Source organism: Macaca mulatta, chromosome 4, assembly GCF_049350105.2.
Source record: "Macaca mulatta isolate MMU2019108-1 chromosome 4, T2T-MMU8v2.0, whole genome shotgun sequence".
In the NCBI taxonomy this organism is placed as follows: domain Eukaryota; kingdom Metazoa; phylum Chordata; class Mammalia; order Primates; family Cercopithecidae; genus Macaca; species Macaca mulatta.
In genome coordinates this window covers 146,536,976-146,558,531 of record NC_133409.1, presented here as the reverse complement: position 1 = coordinate 146,558,531, position 21,556 = coordinate 146,536,976, and the positions used below count along the sequence as shown (strand labels likewise).

Sequence of the window (21,556 nt, the reverse complement as noted above, 5' to 3'; positions counted from 1 at the left end):
ATCACCACTGCACTCCAGCCTGGGCCGGCCAGAGTAAGTCCCTGTCTCAAAAGAAAAAAAAGAAGGCCGGGAGCTGTGGGTCATGCCTGTAGTCCCAACAGTTTGGGAGGCCAAGGTGGGTGCATCACCTAAGGTCAGGAGTTCAAGACCAGCCTGGCCAACATGGTGAAACCCTGTCTCTACTAAAAATACAAAAATTAGCAGGGCGTGGTGGCAGGTGCCTGTAATCCCAGCTACTCAGGTTCCGAGGCAGAAGAATTGCTTGAACCCGGGAGGTGGAGGCTACAGTGAGCAGAGGCTGTGCCACTGTGCTCCAGCCTGGGCAAGAGAGCAAGACTCCACTTCAAAAAAACGAAAGGAGAGGAAAGGAAAGAAAAGGAGAGGAAAGGAGAAGAAGGGAGGGGAGTGGAGGGAAGGGGAGAGGAGGGGAGGAAAGGAAAAGAAAGAAAGATAAGAAAAAGAAATGGGGAAACTTTTAGAGTGCAGGAACTAATCTACATTGTGATAGACATTACATAGGTAAACATTTGTCAAAACTCATCAAACTGTATACTTAAACAGGTGCATTTTATTGTATGTAAATTATGCCCCTGTAAAGTTGATTTAAAACACACGGTGTGTGTGTGTACTTACTAGTCTGGTACATTATGTTTCTACTTCTGTCTGTTTTTTTGTTTTTTGAGACAGTCTCGCTCTATCGCCCAGGCTAGAGTGCAGTGGTGCAATCACAGTTCACTGTAACCTTGAACTCCTGGCTCATGATCCTCCTACTTAAGCCTCCCAAGTTGCTGGGACTACAGGTGCATACAATCACACTGGGCTAATTAAAAAAAAAAAAATTGTAGAAACAGCATGTCCCTATGTTGCCCAGGCTGGCCTCAAACTTCTGGGCTCAAGCAATCCTCCCACTTCAGCCTCCCAAAGTGCTGGGATTATAGGCATGAGCCACCACACGGGGCCTCTCTGTATTTTCTAGAAAATAGCTTGCAAATAATTGTTTGTTACCCGCTCTCTATTTTCCCTTTATCCCCTGCACCAAAGTGAATTAAGCCCGTCACCTGGAATTTCTAACTATTAAGGCCAACTCCATCCTCTCAGCCCTCGCCACAGAGATGTTTGTTTCCATTTTACAGCGGAATCTTAGAGGAGGCTTTTGTAGAATGGGAGGTGTCAGGAGAAAGCCCCAGAAGTGGGTAAGGAGGGTAAGTATGGTAAGGTGGTAGTTATCTTGCAGGGAGATACACCTGGAAGTTCAAAGAGAAGCATGGAGGCCCTCATGATTTGCTCAGGAACAGCTCGTAGGGCCTGGCACTAGGAAAGGGCCCAGGCTCCGTTTTGTAAGCCAATCCCCTCACTACCTGCCCCTTCACAACAAGGAGCCAGATGTGTCTACCATCCCAGCCTAGTTCCCAGAGATCTGAGGGTTGCCATTGCATAGCCAGATGCTGCTTTCACCCTGGCATGCAAACCACCAACAGGTATCTCCCAAGCCTGGCAACGTGCAGGGCGGCAAGATGGCTCCCCTCAGGGAAATGCTGAGGCACCAGTGCCTCGCCTTCTGAGACTCACTTCTGACGGCAGGAACTGGGCCGACCCTAGAACTGAAGCTGGCCGTGTGGCCTGGTCACTCCCCAAAACTATTTAGTAAACTCTCATCACAGTTTTGCTGTCCTGTCCAGGTCCCGTGGGCACAAAGCAAAACTAATTTTATCCCAAAGCCGGGTGTGGTGGTGGGTGCCTGTAGTCCCAGCTACTCGGGAGGCTGAGGTGGGAGGATCACTTGAGCCCAGGAGGTTAAGGCTGCAGTGAGCCATGATCACCCTACTGCACTCCAGCCCAGGTGACAATGCAAGATCTGGTTCCTGCCCCCCAAAAAAAAGAAGAAGAAGAAAGAAAGAAAAAATCTTATAACAAGAAGCCAGTATCAGTAGAGTGGGCATAAGTGGGCAGGGGCAAAAAGAGGGGAGTGACTCCTTGGGGCATGTGGTGAGTGAGAAGGATGTGGCTCAGGTCAACGGGAGCCACACTTGTTGAGGGAACCCTAGGACTAGAATGAGGCAGCAGCCAAGGCCAAATCCTGTGGCCTAGAAGAGGGACAGTCCAATGGAATTTTGCCTCATTATGAAGACAGTTGGATCCAGTGACAATATTAGCTAATGTCTACTAAGCCCTTAATGAAGCTGGTGGTCTAGATGGTCTAAGGTGCCTTAACTAATTTAGTCTCCAACAACAACCTTATGAGATAGACACTACCACCCTTTGACAGTTAAGGAAATGGAGGCACAGAGGTTTTAAAAAGACCTGCCCTTCTAGCAAGCAGCGGAGCTGTGACATATACTCTAAGCCACAACACCTCTCAGAAGTCAGTGTACCAGGCTGAAGCAGCTTAGCTGGAGGGTGGGGACCCAGGGATCAGCAAACGCTCCTGCCCTGGGGATTCTCATGTGAGCTTTTTCCCAGACTTAAGTGCTCAATTTGCATAAACGGTAGCAGAGAATGTAAAAAGCAACCACTTGTCCAAAACTGTGCAGCCACCCAGGAGGGCTGTGACCTGCCTCTCTGGACTCACACCCTCACATCCTCTCTCCCCTGCGTCCCTGCCCTGCCTGTCCAACTACTAAGCCTCGGGGTCCAAATATTTTCTTGACTTCCTGCCCTTCTCCCTTCCTTCTGACTGTCAAAATCTGTCAAGACTCAGCCCAAATCTCACCTCTTCCAGAAATCCCTCACAGACATCCCTGATTGGAACAATCTGTCCCCAGTCCATCCACTGAGACGTGAGGCTCTTTCAACTGAGGCCTGGGGTCACTTCTCAGTGGGTCTGTCTCCTGGGGGCATAAAACCACAAGGCTTGCTAAGTAAGGGGCTGACACCCATCCATGGTTAAGCAGGTCCTTAGGGGGTTATGAGGACATCTCTCTTCACTGACTTGAAAAATCTTAGGCGGCCGAGCGTGGTGGCTCACACCTGTAATCCCAGCATTTTGGGAGGCTGAGGTGGGTGGATCACTTCAGGTCAGGAGTTCAAGACCAGCCTGGCCAACATGGTGAAACCCCATCTCTAATAAAAATGCAAAAATTAGCTGGGCATGATGGTGCCTGCCTCCCGGTTTCAAGCAATTCTCCTACCTCAACCTCCTGAGCAGCTGGGATTACAGGCGCCTGCCACCACACCCTGCTAATTTTTGTATTTTTAGTAGAGACAGGGTTTCAGGGTAATCCTGAATCCCAGCTACTCAGGAGGCTAAGGCAGAATCACTTGAACACAGGAGCAGAGGTCGCGCCCCTGCACTCCCGCCTGGGTGACAGAGCAAGACTCAGTCTCAAAGAAAAGAAAAGAAAAATCTTAGGCTTGGAGATTCACATAAATTCTATTTAAAAAGCAAGATGGGCTGGGCAAGGTGGCTCACACCTGTAATTCCAATGATTTGGGAGGCTGAGGCGGGAGGATTGCTTGAGCCCAAAAGGTCCAGGCTGCAGTGAACTGTGATCATGCCACCACGCTCCCACCTGGGCAACGGAGTGAGACTCAGAAAAAAAAAAACAAAACAAAAAAACAAAAAATAAGGCCAGACACGGTGCCTCATGCTTCTAATCCCAGCACTTTGGGAGATTGAGGTGAGCAGATCACCTGAGGTCAGGGGATTGAGACTAGCCTGGCCAACATGGTGAAACCCCGCCTCTACTAAAAATACAAAAATTAGCAGGGTGTGGTGGCAGGTGCCTGCTTGAACCCGGGAGGCAGGAGAATTGCTTGAACCCGGGAGGCAGAGGTTGCAGTGACCTGAGATGGAGACATTGCACTCCAGCCTGGGTGACAAGAGCGAAACTCTGTCTCAAAAAAAAAAAAAAAGATGTATAGCATTTTACTCTCAAAATGTATTTTCTTCAAAAATACTCTGTGTTCTGCTGGGCGTGGTGGCTCATGCCTGTAATCACAACACTTTGGGAGGCCAAGGTGGGCAGATCACCTGAGTTCAGGAGTTTGAGATCATTCTGGCATCCGTGTGGAGAACGGAGAGAGAGGATGGTATAAACCTGAAGGTGAGATCCTTCTAGCCCCTGTGCTATTAGAAGCCCTGGGAGGGAAGTGGTGAGAAATGCCAAGGCAGTGGTGGTGAGGCCTGAAAGAGGGGTTGGATGGAAAGGATGGGACAAGAATAACCCATGGGATGTGAGGACTGATTGGATGGGGTAGGGGAGGGCAGAATCTAGGGTGGCCCAGAAGTTTCTGTCCTGGGCTGCCATGTGACATTAGTTACCAAGATAGGGGAGACAGCTGGGGGCAATGGCTCGAATCTGTAATCCCAGCAACTCAAGAGGCCGAGGTAGGAAGATTGCTGGAGGCCAGGAGTTCGAGCCCAGCCTGGGCACAAGGTAGGGAGACCTCGTCTCTAAAAACATTTTAAAAAATAAGCTGGGCTGGCCGGGCGTGGTGGCTCAAACCTGTAATCCCAGCACTTTGGGAGGCAGATCACGAGGCAGGCGGATCACGAGGTCAGGAGATCGAGACCATCCTGGCTAACACAATGAAACCCCGTCTCCACTAAAAATACAAAAAAATTAGCCGGGCGTGGTGGCGGCACCTGTAGTCCCAGCTACTCGGGAGGCTGAGGCAGGAGAATGGCGGGAACCCGGGAGGCGGAGCTTGCAGTGAGCCAAGATCGCGCCACTGCACTCCAGCCTGGGCGACAGAGCGAGACTCCGCCTCAAAAAAAAAAAAAAAAAAAAAAAAAATTAAGCTGGGTGAGGGCAGGGCGCAGTGGCTCAAGCCTGTAATCTCAGTACTTTGGGAGGCCAAGGCGGGTGGATCATCTGAGGTCGGGAGTTCAAGACCGGCCTGACCAACATGGAGAAACCCCATCTCTACTAAAAATACAAAAATTAGCTGGGCATGGTGGCGCATGCCTGTAATCCCAGCTACTTGGGAGGCTGAGGCAGGAGAATCACCTGAACCCAGGAGGTGGAGGTTGCAGTGAGCAAAGACCGCGCCACTGCACTCCAGTCTGGCAACAGAGTGAGACTCAGTTTCAAAAAAAAAAAAAAAAAAATTAGCTGGGTGCGGTGGCACACACACACCTATAGTCCTAGGTACTCGAGAGTCCAAGGTGGGAGAACCACTTGAGCCCAAGAGTCCAAGGTTGCAGTGAGCTATGATTGTGCCACTGCACTCCAGTCTGGGCAACAGAAACCCTGACTCTAAAAGAAAAACAAAATAGGGAAGATAACAGGAAGATCAGGCAAGTGGCAGTGTCTGTATGCTCTGGGAGGGGTGGGCAGAGGCGATGGCCTGTGTGCAGCACATTGTGTTTGAGTTCCGCTCTCGGGAGTTCTTCTGCCTATGTGATGTTCCCCAGTCTCTCACACCAAGACACACGCACCCTTAGAAGACAGTTACTGTGTCTTGTGATTTCTGTGCCACCCCTCACCCTTCCTACCTGCCCCAACCCATCCCAGGTACATGCTCTGTACTCAGTGACTGCAGCTGAATCGGGTTTACTTGAATCCAAGCTTCCTCCCTGCCCAACTCTCGAGATCTGGTAACTGGGTCGCAAACATTTTCCCCTAACTGGCTGGTCTCTGGATTTCTGCTGTGCTGCCCTGGAGGAGTCTGAGAGAAGCCACCCTTCTGTTGAAGGGGTCTAGACAGCTTGGAACCCTGCTGCCAGTCCCAAAGCTGCCACATCAACCTTGGGACTGAGCCCTCTTCCAAGCCTTCCCACCTCCCCATAGGGGAGAGCATGGGCCTGGGGCATCTGCAGCAGTGGGAAGAATGGATGGGCTGGAGGGAGGAGTGTGGCAGTGAGAGGAAAGACCAGCCTTGTGTTTACTGGTCTCACCAAACCTCAGCTCCTTGGAGACCTTTGTTCCTAGAAGTGATGGAATCCTTACCCCGCCCCCCCATCCCCATTCCTGCCAGGCACCCAAACAAGGTGCTGTCTCAGAGTAAACCCACAGCTCTTGTGCACTCTCTCATTCCCATAGAGCCATCAGGAGGAAAAATTAATAGAAAAGACTCCAGTTGGATATAAAGCCAGAGGCGGCTGGGAACCAGCAACTGAGCCCACATTTCCCCTACAGCGTCCTCAGCTCGAGGCGTGTGAGCTAGGCTCGCCTGAGAGCTGAGGGTGGAGAGGAGCCCCCTATCATGAGACAGCGTGTGAGTGTGTGTGCCTGTGCGCCCATGTGTGCATACATGTGCCTGTGTGCCCGTGTGTTCATGTATGTGTGAGTGTGTGCTCCATGTGCACATGTGTTTGTAGGGCTATGTGCCCATGTATGCATCTGTGTGTATGCATGCATGTGTCCACATCTGTGTTGCCCATTATGCGCCCATGTGCATGTCTGTGTGTGCCCTGTGTGTATGTGCAATGAATGTGCACCCGTGACAATGCCCACCCACGGGAGGGGCAGGGGAGCTGTGGGAGCAGTGGGGGACATTTTCACAAACTTGCTGTTGTGGGCAGGCAGGTAGGAGTGGGTCTGGATATGGTTGTGGGAACAGGAGTCATGTGTTTGTGGTGGAAGGAGGATTTCTGCTCGGGTGTTTGTGAATGAGGATGGACAACTGAGGTGGGGCAGCTGTGCTTCTGGCTGAGGCCCCGCTGTCCTTCCTGGGGTCACCTCCCAGGGCAGCCACCTTTGCCAGAAGTGCCCAAGTTTGATGCTCCAGCCTGGGCTGGCATGGCCAGCAGAAAGCACAATGTCTTGGAGGCCCAGCAGAAGGACGACATCAGTCTCTGAATGTTGAAAAGGGGCATGTGAAAGTGTAGGAAGGGAGGAATAAATCCCTTAAATTCCTCCAAAAGTGACTGACCCCATCTCCCTGGAAGGCTGTGCCCTAGGATGGGAGGGTTGCAAAATGGAGGAGGCTCTGTCTGTTCTGGTAGTGGAGACCTGGGTGACACCACTCCCCAGATGCCCAAGGACTGGGGGGCCTCTGGGGGTGGCATTTAAATTAGGCCATAAATGATTAGGAGAATGTCAGAGGAAGGAAGTGGGAGGGGAAAGGGGGCATTCCAGGCGGCAGAAACAACCCGAGCAAAGGCACAGAGGCAGGAAAATGCAGGGTGTGCTTGCGAGAGTCAGAGGTCCTCTGCGAGCTGCCTCCCGCGTGTTCATGGAAGAAAGCTGAGACCCCCACAGAGAGGAAGTGTTTCTAAGACCTAGCAGTAGAAATGAGGTCCTCTTACTCCAGGTCAGTGCTTTTTGTTATCCTAAAAAGCTTGCAGGAGGGAACACCGGGGAGTCGGCTGTTGGTTTGGTTTCCTTTGCTTTCTTGTCCCCATCTAGGGCTGAATCAGGGATCCCTGTTCTTTGCCTTCCTCTGCCTGCAGCTAGTTGTGTGATTCTGAATAAGTCACTTCCCCTCTCTGGGCCCCTCATCTCCAATATGAAGGAGGTATAAGGCCTGGCCTCACCTGGGAATGCCAACTGGGACTCCATAGCAAGCTAAAATGTGGCTTAGTTATCCTCCTATCCCCAGCACCTGGCAGAATCTACGGCACGACATAGGTGCTCAAATAACTGTTTCTGAATGAAGAAAGGAAGGACAGAATGAAAAGCATCGTGACTCTTCCCTAGCACTGTACTTTGACAGCCTCAGCCTCTCCCTTTCCCAGGCAGGACAAAGGATGTAGGAGTCCCAGACCTTGAAGAGGAAGGCAAGAAAAACAAATAACCTAACTACACAGGGGCCCTAAACTCTCCCTCTGGGGGGATGCCCCTGAGAGAACCTTTCCTTGCAGCCTTGGCCTTGCTGAAACTGTGCAGTGGGGAGGGCCGGGAGGAGGGGCAGGGACCTCTAGCAGAACAGGAGGCAGCTGGGCCTGAGCCACGGCTGGCCCTCCCCTTGCCCCCTCCCAACTCACAGCCTCTCTGCTCCAAGAAGTGTCCCAAGCCCTCTGGTCCCAACCCTGAGGGGTTTGGCTGAGTCTGAAACCTCCTTTTTCCCAGGCCAATGATACCTTCATTTTTTTCCAGTTCCAGTAACCCCCTTTTTTGAGGCCTCCCTTTCATGTTAAGAACTTTATTGCTCATTTCCCTCTTCTATGACAGCAGCTGTATTTCTTTTAACTTTGTAAAACACACACATGATCTATGGTGATAGATAGAAATCAGAATCAGTTGCCTCTGCGGTGGAGACTGACTGGAAGAGGGCACAAAGGAATTTGGAGGTGGTGAAAATGTCTGAAATCTTGATCTAGGTGATGGTTACATGGGCAGATATATCTGTCAAAATTCATCAAGCTGTACACTTAAGATTTGTGCATTTTACTGTATGTGGAATGTATGTACATTATACCTCATAAAGCACTGCTAGCATCTAAAAGATACACATAGGGAAAAATACAAGGAATGGACATGCTCAGTTTAATGAATTATTTAGCCAGCGCCTGTGAAACACCACCCACAATGCCTGGTGCCCCTGTGTAGTCCACAGAGCCTGGCTATAACCAGTTTCCCAGGGATCCCATCAACACCCACAGACGGGGCACTCCAGACACCGTGTGCCTCTCGCTTCCCGGATTCATGGAAACACAGAGACCAGGAATGGGGCAGAGCCCACACATAGGCTTTGGAACCTAGAATTTCCCATCAGTTCAACCCCAAGCTTGACTGCAACTCCCATTCTAGTGAATTGAAGGAACAGAAAACACACCATTTCCCCTTTCTGGGAGGGGGGTTTCCGTACCCGGCCTCCTCCAGTGAGTCTTGGCTGGGGGTTGGGGGTTGTCCCTAGTTAAAGTCAAGGAGAACTGTGCCTTCCCTGCATCCCTGCTAAAAATAACCCGAGGCAGTGTTGCTGCCACTGAGCAGCAGGAAGGACAGAGTCATGTTTTGCTTTAAACCTAGAAGCAGCTCGGCAGTTGGGGGCTAGGGCGGGGTGGGAGAGCAGACTAGGGATCTGAGAACCCTGGCTGTGCTCTGTGCACCCCCACCCCCAGCTGCAGCTGGTCTTCCGGGGGTGCCCGGGAGGGGTGTGTGTGTTAGCGCGTGCACGCGCATGTGTGGTGACAGGGCCTCCCAGCAGCAGAGCAGGAAGCCAGGGAAGGCTGGGAATGGGTGGGGAGGGGTCTCTATCCTGCTAACTGGAGCATGCAGCTGGAGGGCCCGGTGTCACGTACTCCATGGGGTCCCTACCTCCTCTGAGAAGCGTTCTGTCCCTGCAGCCCACGCCGGGCTCCCTGGGGGTCGGTGAGGCTAGCCTTCTGCAGCGTGGCTGCCTGCCCCTCGGGGGCTCCTTGAACACACAGGGCTGGGGATTGTCGCTTCGTAGTCCCTGTCTCTGTCTGGCTTCTGCTCTGCCCAAAGAGATTGTGAGGTCCTCAAGGGTGGGTGCAGTCTGGCAGTGAGGAATTTCCCTGGAAACAGGAAGTACAAGATGTGTCAATGTAGGATCCTAGCAGAGGAGTGAGAGGCTGGGTAAAGGGAAGGAAAGAGGCCCTCCTGGCTGCTCACTCTTGCTCTCTCCTCCCACCACTCCCCTGCCTGTCTCATGCATCAGAGGCCTCACATTGTTGGTCTCTCTTTCTCTGTGCATGTTTTGGGTCCCCAGCTGCTTGGAGCTACCATCATCCTGCAGTTGGCCTCCACTTCCCAAGGTAACAATAAAGAAGAATCGCCATTAATTTCACAGGTATGCCATTCCAGGCACTGTGCTAACCCTGATGTGGATGATCTCATTTAATCCTCCCAGCAAGCCTGTGATATTGGAATGATTACAATGCCTCCCTATTTACAAATTAGGAAACTGAGGCTTAAAGTGCTGAAATGCTAGTCTAGGATCCCACTGGTAGTACATGACAAAGACAAGGCTTGAAGTCATGTTATGGAACACAGAGCATGTCCAAGATGACTGTCCAGGAGACAGTAAGAATTTTAGGGCCGGGTACGGTGGCTCACGCCTTTCATCCCAGCACTTTAGGAGGTTGAGGTGGGTGGATCATCTGAGGTCAGGAGTTTGAGACCAGGCTGGCCAACATGGTGAAACCCCGTCTCTATTAAAAATACAAAAATTAGGCAGGCGTGGTGGCAGGTGCCTGTAATCTCAGCTGCTTGGGAGGCTGAGGCAGGAAAATTGCTTGAACCTGAGAGGTGGAGGTTGTAGCGAGCTGAGATCGTGCCACTGCACTCCAGCCTGGGAAACATGGGAAACAGAGTGAGACTCTGTCTCTAAAAAAAAAAAAAAAAGAATTTTAGAAATTTGACCATTCTAGATAATTTCGGACACATGGTTGCTGAACTTGATGCTTTTATTTAAAAAAAAAACACACACATACGTGCACACACCCCAAAATACCCCAAAAATAGTGGCTTTTTTTTTTGATGGAGTTTCGCTCTTGTTGCCCAGGCTGGAGTGCAATGGCATGCTCTCGGCTCACCACAATCTCCGCCTCCTAGGTTCAAATGATTCTCCTGCCTCAGCCTCCCGAGTAGCTGGGACCACAGCCATGTGCTACCACACCCGGCTAATTTTGTATTTTTAGTAGAGACGGGGTTTCTCCATGTTGGTCAGGCTGGTCTCGAACTCCTGACCTCAGGTGATTTGCCTGCCTCGGCCTCCCAAAGTGCTGGGATTACAGACGTGAGCCACCATGCCCAGCCGACAATAGTGGCTTTACAGCCAAAATGTGTACTCCCAGTTGTGATTCTGATCAACAAACTAACCTTCCTGACCAAGCCTCAGTTTCCATCTCTACAAAATGGGTATAATAATCCTTGCAGAGGATTACTGAAGAGTGGTGGATTTGAACCCAGCCTTTTTTCTAAACCTGGAAAACACAAAGCTCTTTCATGCCTTGAGGACTTTGCATGTGCTGTGCTGTTTCCTGTGCCTGAAACCCTCAGCCTGCAGATGTTCACATGACTGGTTTGTTCTTGTCAACCAGGTCTCAGCTCAAACATAACCTTCCTCAGAGCAGCCTTCCCTGACTACTCAGCAGACGCCCATCACACTCCATTGCATCCCTGTTTCATTTTCTTATTTGCACATATCGTGATCTGAAATTTTCTTTCTTTGTTCTGTTTGGTTTTTTATGGTCTGTCCCCTTCCCAACTGCCAAGGATATATGTTTCTTGAAAGCTGGAACCTCTGTGGGGTTTAATGACCCATTCATGGTGCTCAGAGCAGCACCTGGCAAACATCAGAGCTTGCTAAACATTTATGAATGAATGAATGAGCTTTGGAAATAGCATTATATTTAAGTGACTAACTCTCACAGGCCTTGATGAGGGCTGTGAATGTGGGCTAATGGGGGATCAGAGGAGAGTGCTTTGGGCCTGGCTCTGACCCAGACTCAGCTCTGAAGCTCCCGGGCTGCAGGGAACCATGAGGCTGCCTGGGCTTTCGGCTGCTCCAGGATAAAGGTCAACTCTTGTTGGAACACAAGGTTCTGCACCATCTGGGCTTGCCTGCCTCTGGCCTCATCTCCCCGGGCTCTCCAACCTGCACTCCATGTCCCGCCAGACCAAACAACTCCCAGTGCCCACCAGAGAACACCGGGCTGCTTCACGCCTGTATGCTTTTATACACACTATTCCTTCTACCTGGAACGCCCTGCACCCTTGCTCTGCCTGGCCAGTTCCTCTCTCCCTGAACCTTCTGCTCTGGTCACACCCAGTCCCCAACTTCCCAAGACATTATAATGATCTGTTTTTAAGTAAACTAGGGACTCAGACTTCCCAAGTAGCCCATAGGAGGGCAGCGACCAGGTTTTGTATCCCCAGTTTGTAGCACAATACTTGGCACACACACAGTAGGTGCTTAATAAATGCTCAGGCATGGCCAGGCGTGGTGGCTCACACTTGTAATCCTAGCACTTTGGGAGGCCAAGGTGGGTGAATCATGAGATCAGGAGATCGAGACCATCCTGGCCAACACGGTGAAATGCTGTCTCTACTAAAAATACAAAAAATTAGCTGGGCGTGATGGCGGGCGCCTGTAATCCCAGCTACTTGGGAGGCTGAGGCAGGAGAATTGCTTGAATCCAGGAGGCGGAGGTTGCAGTGAGCTGAGATCACACCACTGCACTCCAGCCTGGGCAACAGAGAGAGACTCTGTCTCAAAAAATAAATAAAAATAAAAATAAATAAAGAAATGCTCAGGCACAGGTGTTAGACTTTGGTTCCTAGGGCATTAACTCAATTCCTGGGACACACAGTAGGTGCTCCATAAGTACCCACTGGATTAACAAGGCTGAGCAATCTGACACTGGAAGAAGCTTGGGATAAGGTGAGGCATAGGGCATGGGGGTAGGAACAAATGGAAGATGCTTTCTGGGAAACAAGATGGTGTCGGAGGGAAGAAGGCAGAAGGGATCTTGGGAAAATTCCCAGAAGACTGGAAATATAAAAAGCAAAAATAAAAAGTAAACACAGATAGATGGAGGCAAACAGGACTCTCAGTGAACAAGGAGAGAGAAATTCAGAAGGAAAGATAAACAAAGAAAAATGAACTCAGAGAAAGAAGAAGTTCAGAAAGACAAAATGTGCCCATGAAAGCCATAGAGGACAGATTGCCAGAGACCAGAACAGGCCAACTAAATACATTATGTCTGGTGTTCCTGCTTCATCCCCTGGGGGTAGGCAGATAAGGTTGGCATGGGCAGCGTGGTGCTGTGGTCCCTTCCTTGGGTGATAGGGCTGAGTGAAAGCCCACACATCATCAGGACATCTTGGAAAACTTTTCCTCTCTTAGCTCAGGAGAGGCCCTGTGATAGGAAACAAAGCACCCCAGACAGCAACTACAAACCTAGTTTCTTGCCCTTAGGCATGCAACTTAGCTGCTCTTGCCTCAGTTTTCCCAGCAGGAAAGTGGGTCTGATTCTTACTTTAGAGGCATATTAAGATCATACTGAGTTAAGGCAGGTACATTAAATGTACACAGCCTGATACAAATGCCAGGGATTGACATAATGGTGGTGCTTTCTCCCAAAGGTCTGCTGTGAACAGGTCCTAAGAGAGGCTGTGTCACTGTCACTGGGTGCCACAGATAGACCTGACTTCAGAGCCCCGGAAACCAGGCTCAGCCATGGTTTCTGGATCCCAGAGCCAAATCAATACAACCAGGCAGTTTATTCCTGGGTGAAGGGTGAGGGGCAGCAGGCATGCCAAGCAGCCAAGAGACACACGGAGCCCACAGCCAGCAGGCCTGTCTGTCCAACTCCACTGCTGAGACTGTCCTCTGGGGCCTTGCTAGCATCCAGATTGCTGCCTGTCAAATGGGCTAAAAACAATTTTCTAGCTGTCAGATCACACCTCAAGGCATGTAGGAGCTCCAAGGAGGCAGAGTTCTCCTTCATTTGAAGGGAGGAGGGAGTAAGACTGGAGGCTTGAGAAATGGAGGATTTGCATTTTAGGTACATAATCTGAGCAAACTCAAAGACTATTTTGAAGTGCGGGCTTTGGCCACGTGTGATGGTACACACCTGTGATCCCAGCTACTTGGGACATTTACTCAGGAGGCTGAGGTGGGAGGATTGCTTGAGCCCCAGAGGTTGAGGCTGCAGTGAGCCATGATCTCCCCACTGTACTCCAGCTTGGGCAACAGGGTGAGACCTTGTCTCAAAAAAAAAAAAAAAAAAAAAAAAAAGGGCTGGCTTTGGTGTCAGACAGACCTGAGTGTGAATCTCAGCTGAGCTCTGTTGTTTTTCTGAGCCTCAGTTTCCTTAACTGTCAAAGAGGGCTAACCATAGCGTCCACACCCCAGAATTGTTCTGAGGAGTAAATGAGATCCTGTAAATAAAGACCTGAACCTCAACCATGGGTCTAGTAGTGAGTCTCCTGCGCCACAGTCTTTGCGTTCCAAACACTGGTGGGGGTTGCTGTGCAGAGATAATTCTCCATATAAGCAATCAAGATTAGCCATCGATGTGAATAATAATATCCCATGCTCCTGTGGGAGGAAGGCCAGATCATAAACATATTAGTCTCTCAATATCTAAGCCACTTTGAGGAGATTAAACTGGTCACAACTCAGAAAATCATTGAGAAATCATCAAGCGTCAAATTCCATTAGGAATGTGTGACTCCTGCGGGTGACAGTATAGGTAGATTCCCCTCCCTGCCGCCAGGCCCCCACCTCTGCCTCTGTTCTCTGTGACTGACAAGGAAGGATCTGTGATTACCAGGTCTGCCAAGCTTTTGGAGGCAACTTACATAGTGCTGTCACTGGGCTTGTCTAGCTGGGCTCGGGAATATTGCTAAAATGCTTGGGAAACAAGGCTAGCAAGGGGAGAGGGATCAGCCTCAAGGGTCCAGAGAAACTCCAGACCTGGTGTGGAGATTCCACAGCTTCAGAGGCAGTTTCAAGGCTGGGTAATAGGAGAAAGGACTGGGGACTTCACCCTTCTGGAGTCTTAACTTCTACAGGGTCTCTCTGCACCTCACCCTTCCACCCCCAGCAAGAGTTTAGAACCTAAAGACTGGGAGTGGGAAGCAGCAGACTCATTTCTTGATCCATGGGGGGTTGGGGAGCCCAAGTGGAAGATGGGGAGATGAGAGTAGGGGTAACTGACAGCAGGATGCCACAGCTAAAGAAGGAAGTATAAATATAAAGCGGCCAGTGTAGGACTGGACAGAGGCCATATGAAACACACGGTACATTCCGGCCCCAGCGTAACAAACTGTACCAGCCTTTTTGAGAGCTGTGAGCACTAAAAAGGGGAGGGAAGAGAGCAGAGGTTCCTTCGAGGTTGGCCCTGCCTCCTCCTCCCCCACTTCTCCCACAGCTCGGGGCACCGCAGGGAAAGTCCTGATGTTCCTTTTGCAACCACAGGAAACCTACCATCCCTGCTCACACTCTGTACCCTGTTCCTCTCAGCAGCTCCAGACTGGGAAGGAGCAATAAGTGTGTATGCATGGGGTGTTTGGGGGAATGTGGGGTGCAGACAGCCACAGCAGCCTAGGTGACACCCGGAAAGGCGGCAAACATCACTTGGATACTGGCTGGAAGTCACAGCCTGTAAGGGCTGCAAGAGAGGCACAGATGACGGCGAGGAAGTGCCTTGTCCAAGGTCACACAGGCAGTTGTTCACCAGGGTGGGACCAAAGTGCATCCAGAACTAGGCAGTGCTGGGCAGCTCTCTTGGGTGTAGTATGTAGGAGTGGCAGGCCAGAGAACAGACAGGGCCCAGGGACTGAGGGTGGGGAGCCCAGATCCAAGGCTGCCTCTGTGCTCTGGTTGGCTTTGGGAAGGCGGGCCTGGCTTGGGCACCGTGCCCTCCAAGCCTCCCAATCCTATCCCCCCAACCTTAAATATTAGAGATAATGCATGTGAAGTGCCTAGCGTGGAGGTTGTTTTGTGGTGATGTCAACCAGAATGAGTCACATCCACCCCTCCCCTCTCCTCCTCCTCCACACACACACACACAGCTCAAGGCCTAGAACCTCCTGGGATCTTTCTCCCATATCACCACCTTCTTTCTTCTGAGTCCCTATAGCTATTACACACATTTGGTACTCACCACCTGCTGGCTTGGGTTATTATTTAACCTAACATGCAGTGTGTTTGTCTCTTCAATTGCCCAAGGTGAGGATATCATTTCAATACACCCAATATTTATTGAACATGAACTCCGGTGCCGAGCCTGGCCTGTGGGGGATGAGTTGGAATGGTGGCGGGAGGCGGGGGCAGTAGAGGAGAGGGCTCAAAGAAGAAGCAGACTTTGTTTCTGCCTCAAGGACTTTCTAATCTGGTTAGAAGAACAGGATTAGTAAACAGATCGCTAGAATATGAGACAGGCCACACGCTGTGCCGTGAGAAAGGTACAAACTGAGTGTGCTGGGCGTTCAGAGGAGACGGGAATCAGATTTGGCTGGCACTGTTTCAAGGAAGCTTTATGAACTGGAGCAGCAGAGATGGGTAGACAGGGAGGACGGGCACTCCTGGCATGAGAAATGGCACAGCAAACTGTGAAGGTGGGAAGGAGAGAGAACAAAGGACTTCAGGACTGTGTCTTAACCTCATAGTGACATTCTCTAGCAGGACCCAACACAGAGCCTTCCTCATGGCAGACGTGCTATATAAATGTTTTGTCCCCTCCCTGGTTTGGAGACAGTGGGATCTTTAGGACCAGCACTTAGTGATGTCTTTCCACAGAAGGATGGGTAAGGAGAAAACGTGGCTCTGAATAAACCGGGGGTTTGGAGCTAAACACAGGGAAGGGTCAGATTCCAGGGTCAGCTTGGGGTCGTCTTCCTTGGCCTTGCCCTTCTTCCACCCTGTCGTCCACACCCACCCGCCAGTGTCTGGGCTCTCCCTACTCCCGGCGTCCTGCCAGGGATTTCCCAAACCGTCCAAAAGGGCTGGGCTTGGTTTGCCAGCCCCGGGAATCCCTGGAGTCTCCGTGTTCCAGGCTGCTGTGAAGGATCAGGGAAGGGAGGCTAGGAAAGGGGAGGCTCCTCCTGGGGATTGCTTGAATTGGCCCCCTCAACACGGGCTTCCGTTGTCACATGACTGCGTCCCAGGTCTCGCAAGTCTGGGGCTGGCGAGCTCCAGCTATCCTCCTCTTGCCTCCTGGACTGAGCGCTGGAGAGGCACGGACTGAGCGCTGGAGAGCGCTGGCGGCAGCCTGGGTGGCTCCTTCTGCTCGTAGAGCTCCCCACACCTGCTCCCTCCCCCAGCTGTGCTAATCCAGGCGCCACCCAAGCCTGGGGTACCCAACCAGGGGCAAATGGGGGATGGCTAGGCCTGGGTGCTCCAAGGCCGGTGAGTGGGCAGGGCTGCGGGGCCCACGCGCACCCCGGAGGTTGCTGGCCAGCCCCTGCCCCAGCGTGCAATCGCATGGTTGCGGCGGCCGGGAGGCTGCGCGCCGAGCGCAAGCCGCGAGCACAAACAGGGCGAGGAGGCTGGTGTGAGCGCCTGGGCCCGCTGCCAGCGCGCCGGGGCTGGAACACAATGTCCCGAGCGGGCGGGCGGGCGGGCGAGCGCGAGCGAGAACAGCCTGACTCAGCAGCTGGGTAAGTGGGTGTGCTCGCTCACCAGATCAACCGCTCTTGCAGCCTGCGGTCAGCGACGACCCGGCACTCGGCGGCTCCCTGGAACGGGAGGGGCGAGCGTACGGCCCGCTCCTCTGCTTGCGCCCGAGCCTACCGCGCTGGACCTCCACGTGGCCGGTTCGCGCATCTCTCTGCCATCTAGCCCCTGTATTAAAGCGTCTCCCAGCCCCCAGCCTGAGCGCAGCAGGCTCTGCCCACCTGGGAGGAGCACTCTCCTCACCCCACCCGACAGGTGTGGCCAGGCACACAGCTGCTGTGTACATGTTCTGTTTTCCCCAAACCTCACCCCTCTGGGACGCCTCGGAAGGTCTTGGCATGGGGGATGTAACTCTTAGTTGCAAACAGAGGTAGGAGTTTGTTCTGGGGTAGTGGCGGAGTAGGGAGCCGAGGAAGAGGATCCTAGAAGAAAAGTGGGACATAGGGCAAGAGGATCTCCCCTATCTCTGTCCTCAGCTGACCCAGAGTTCAGAGTCTCTTCCTGCCCCCTCCCCTCAAAACCACAAGGCCCCTGAAGATTTCCTCCTCGGAGGGAGGAACAGGCAGGTGGTGTGGTGTTTTGAAGCCTGAGACCCTGCTTTTCTGCCCCCACCCCCAAACCACAATAAAGACCCAGGAATCCTGCCACCTAGCCACAAACCTCCTCCTTCCACCTCTATGCAGGGGAAATGGGGTCCCATTTGGGGTCCCCACTGGGGACTTATGCTGTCCCTATGCTGTGTCCTGGCATCTTGTGGGGCCATTGTGATGATGACAGCAGCCCAGAGCAGGGCTCTTCCTGGGGATGGGGACCTGCCCCACGTCCCAGCTTCCTGGGGTGCTGCGCAGTGCCCTGAGGGATGCTTTGTGCCTGGAGAGTGCCAGGGCAGGCGGGGAGGAGTGGTTCCGGGAAAGGCCCTGGCAGGCAGCATAGGCCTGGGCTCCAGGGCCTTTGAGGGTGGGCCTAGGGGAGGGACCTCAGGCTGCTGAAGTGCCTTACCTGGGCCTCCTGCCATCTGATGGCATCTCTGGCACCCTCTGTGGCTAAAGATGCCAACACAGGCCTGAGCCGTGGACCCCCTTCCCATACATACATCACACTTCCCACACAGGCTCTCACCCAGCCAATGCACACTGCATCTCCCAGTTGGGAGGCACCTTCACTGCCATCTACTCCCACCTTCTTCCTGATGCTTGAAATCTGTCCGTGATCCCAGGTCAGTGATTGCTCGAGGCTATGACAGGGACACTCTCAGACAGCAGCCCACTGCTCTTCTGGACTTCCCTATCTCCAAGTCCAGTCACCTACGGGACACCTGCCCTTACATGGCCTAGAAGTGACTGAACTCATATTCATGTCCCTCACACCAGCTCCTCCCCATTGCCCACCATGACCCTCCCAGTCCTGAAACTCACTGCAAAGGTAGATTAATGTTTAACTACTTTCTCTCCTTCATCATCCTTATGTCTGATATCTTATCAAATTCTTCCCTTTGTTGCTTTTATTTCAAAATATATTGTTTGTTCATTACTTTTCTCCTTCACCCTTTCCCCTCCAGCCCCATAGATTCCACCTTTGGCCCAAATTCTCACAGCAGCTGCTACACTGTCCTTTCTTTTTCCTTCCTCCTACACACCCTGCTGGAATAATCTTTCTCAAACATCATTTATTGTGTATGTTATCAACTTCAGACTCCTCAACCAAGCACAGTGAGTACACTAGCTAAGCTGTGTATTCTCTGTGAGATGGGACCTGAATTCACTCATGGCATGTCCAGGCCACAGGGTTGAGTGCAGTGCCTCCTGCACAGCAGGAGGGCAGCAAATGTTCCTCAAGTGACCCATCCATTTGGTGGTGTTCCCTTTCCACCGTTCCAATTCTCTCTCCTGCCTTGGTCTCCCCAGTCCCATCAAGCCTATTGGCTTCCCAATGCTCACTGGGGCCCTTTTGTTTTGAAGGGCCACTGTTTTTCATTTCCCCAAAATCTTAGGTGGCTGGAGGTGGGGAGCTGGTGGGGAAGGGAGAGGCCGACATCCAAGTTAATATCAGGAAGGTTGTGGCAAATACCAACTGCAAAACCTTGGGTGCAGAGCAGAATGAGGGCAGATGCCTGCTAGGAGTCCCTGTTCAGTAAGAGACAAAACCACAGAGGAGGGCAGAATGTGGAAAGGAGAGTGGCATAACTAGTGGCTTCCCTCTGAGCCTGTGAGCTGCCTTTAATCTTTTCCTTTTTTTTTCTTTTTTTGAGATTGAGTCTTGCTCTGTCGCCCAGGGTGGAGTGCAGTGGGGCGATCTCGGCTCATTGCAACCTCTGCCTCCCCAGTTCAAGCAATTCTCCTATCTGAGCCTCCCGAGTAGCTGGGACTTCAGTTGAACACCACCACGCCCAGCTAATATTTGCATTTTTAGTAGAGACGGGGTTTCACCATATTGGTCAGGCTGGTCTCAAACTCCTGACCTCAGGTGATCCACCCGCCTCAGCCTCCCAAAGTGCTGGGATTACAGGAGTGAGCTACCGTGCCCCACCTAATCTTTTTTATGTTTTATTGCTTAGTTATGTCCTGCAGTATTTTAAACCTCTTCTCCCATAGGCTGTAGGCTTTTTAATGGCAGGGACAGTGTCTTTTATTTATTTGACATCATCTACTTATTTTGAGAAGCAGGCACGAAATACTTTGGAGGGCACATAAAACTTGGGTCTGGATCCTGGTTCCAACACTTAGCTGTTTGGCCCTGGGTAAGTCTCTTAACCTCTCTGAGCCAGTTTCTTCGTCTGTAAAAGCCGCTAGTGACACTCGTTTTGCAGAATGAGGGGCAAAAATTACAGAGAATACAAAGCACCAGGAAAGTGCCTGTTGTACCCAATAGTTTATATTCCTTCCCCGTATGGTTGGAGCCTTTTCTGAATTGGGAGAAAGGTGTTCCTTAACTACTGCCCATACTGGGACACTTTAAACTTGAAAAGGGGCACTGTTAATAATTACGTCCGTTCCAGGGACGCAGAGCCACCCTACCGTAGTTCACAACAACTGGCAGGGTTCGGATGGCACGCAATATCCCAGTGCCTAAGCACAGCCCCAAGCATAACGCTCAATAAATGCCTGTTGAATCAAAGAGCGAACAGAAGCTGACCCTCACTCCGTTTTTTGGACATCATTGACTGAAGCAAATTGAAAAGCCCGCCCCTGCTGCGCCCCCACCCCCACCCCCACCCCGTCCCAGAGCCACCGGCAGCCTCAATTCCCTGAGGTCTGCCCTTCAGTAGCCCACCGTCCCGCCCCCGGTTGCCTTGACATCAGTGACGTCGCCGAGGGGCGTGGCCTCTCTCCATCCTCTGCTGGTGCCCTGGGCCCCTCCGCATCCGAACCTGGGGGGAGGATGAGGTTGGTGGCCCTTGACCCTACTCGCCCCCCGCCGGGCCAGCATCTAAGCCCGCCTGGCCGCCTTTCTTGGGCGCGCAGCTGTCTCGAGTGTGGGTACCCATCTCCACCCCCACCCTTACCCGGGTGAACTAGCGGGGGTTCTAGAGTGCCGGATCCCGGTGAGCCCTCTCCACCAGCTGCGGGCTAAAGGATCCTGAGAACCTGGGCCCAGCGCTCAGCTCAGGCCCGCCCCTTCCCGGTCAGCCCCCTCGCTCCACGTCCTGGGGGGCGGGCGGGAAGGATGGGACCCCCGCCCAGGAGGCGCACAGGCGCCAACGAGCGCGGGAGAGAAAGAGTTAAATTAGGTGCCGGCGCCGGGCGCGGCGCGAGTGGGGGAGGGGAGCGAAGAGAAAGTGAGAGCGGGGGCGGAGCGGGGACGGGAGCGAAAGAACATCCTGTGCCCGTCGCCGGATGCGCGCGGGGGGAGGAGGTAGTCCGGGGAGGGAGAGCAAGACGGGGGGAGGCCCGGGGCGGGGAAAGGCGCGGCCTCCTTCCCCCCCAACCTCCTCCTCTGGGGGCGCTGGCCCCCTCTGCTTCCCGCGCCTTAGCCGGAGCTACCCGGAGGCCCCAGGATCTGGTTCCTGGGCAGGAGTAAGCGCTAGCTGGGGAGAGATGATCTCGGAGAGTATGGGATGCACGTCAAGGCAGGGGCGGCCCCCAGCCTTTCATCTCTTGGTTTTCTGCAAGGGAAGCTCGCACGTGTTGAGCGTCCCCTGTGCACCGAAAGTACACACATTATCTTAGTCAGTCCTGACAGCGGCACTTCCAGGCAGTAGACAGGAATTCATAGACTCGCGTTCTAGAAGAGGAAACAGACTCAGATTATGGAATTTGTCCAAACCCCACACTGCTGGGATGTGAATGCAAGCCTGTCGGACTGCAAAGGGCTTTTCACTGGAGTTTAGGGTAGGGCAATTTCCCCTTAGCTTCTATGCGCACAAGTACTGGGCCGCTGCAGTATCACCCTCGGGAATGGCGGTGTCTTTTCGTAGAGGACCCCCAACAGCATCTGGCTGGAGCTTCTGTCATTAACTAGGCTCAAACAACCATTGCCAGGATATTGGTAAAGAGATGAGGAAGGGGCCTTAGGGTTCCACAGGTAGTTGGATGGTTCTTAGAAACACAGTTTAGGGGAATGTGTTGTAGCGCTCCTGCTC

General features: G+C 52.4%; 1 protein-coding gene across 3 annotated transcripts in view; it reads right to left on the bottom strand.

The window, feature by feature from the left end:
• FKBP5 (FKBP prolyl isomerase 5) overlaps positions 1-20,451 on the bottom strand; it is a 162,384-nt gene extending 141,933 nt beyond the window's left edge. The window contains exons 1-2 of one of the 3 annotated variants that reach the window (XM_078000277.1): positions 20,382-20,451; positions 9,144-9,364 (exon numbers count right to left, since the gene is read on the bottom strand). The gene's annotated coding sequence lies outside the window, so the exon portion shown is untranslated. Of the gene's footprint in view, positions 1-9,143; positions 9,365-16,983; positions 17,147-20,381 lie in introns of those variants that run through there. The other 2 variants (XM_078000278.1, XM_078000281.1) reach the window with 2 other exon arrangements.
• Between the last annotated feature and the right edge of the window lie 1,105 nt (positions 20,452-21,556).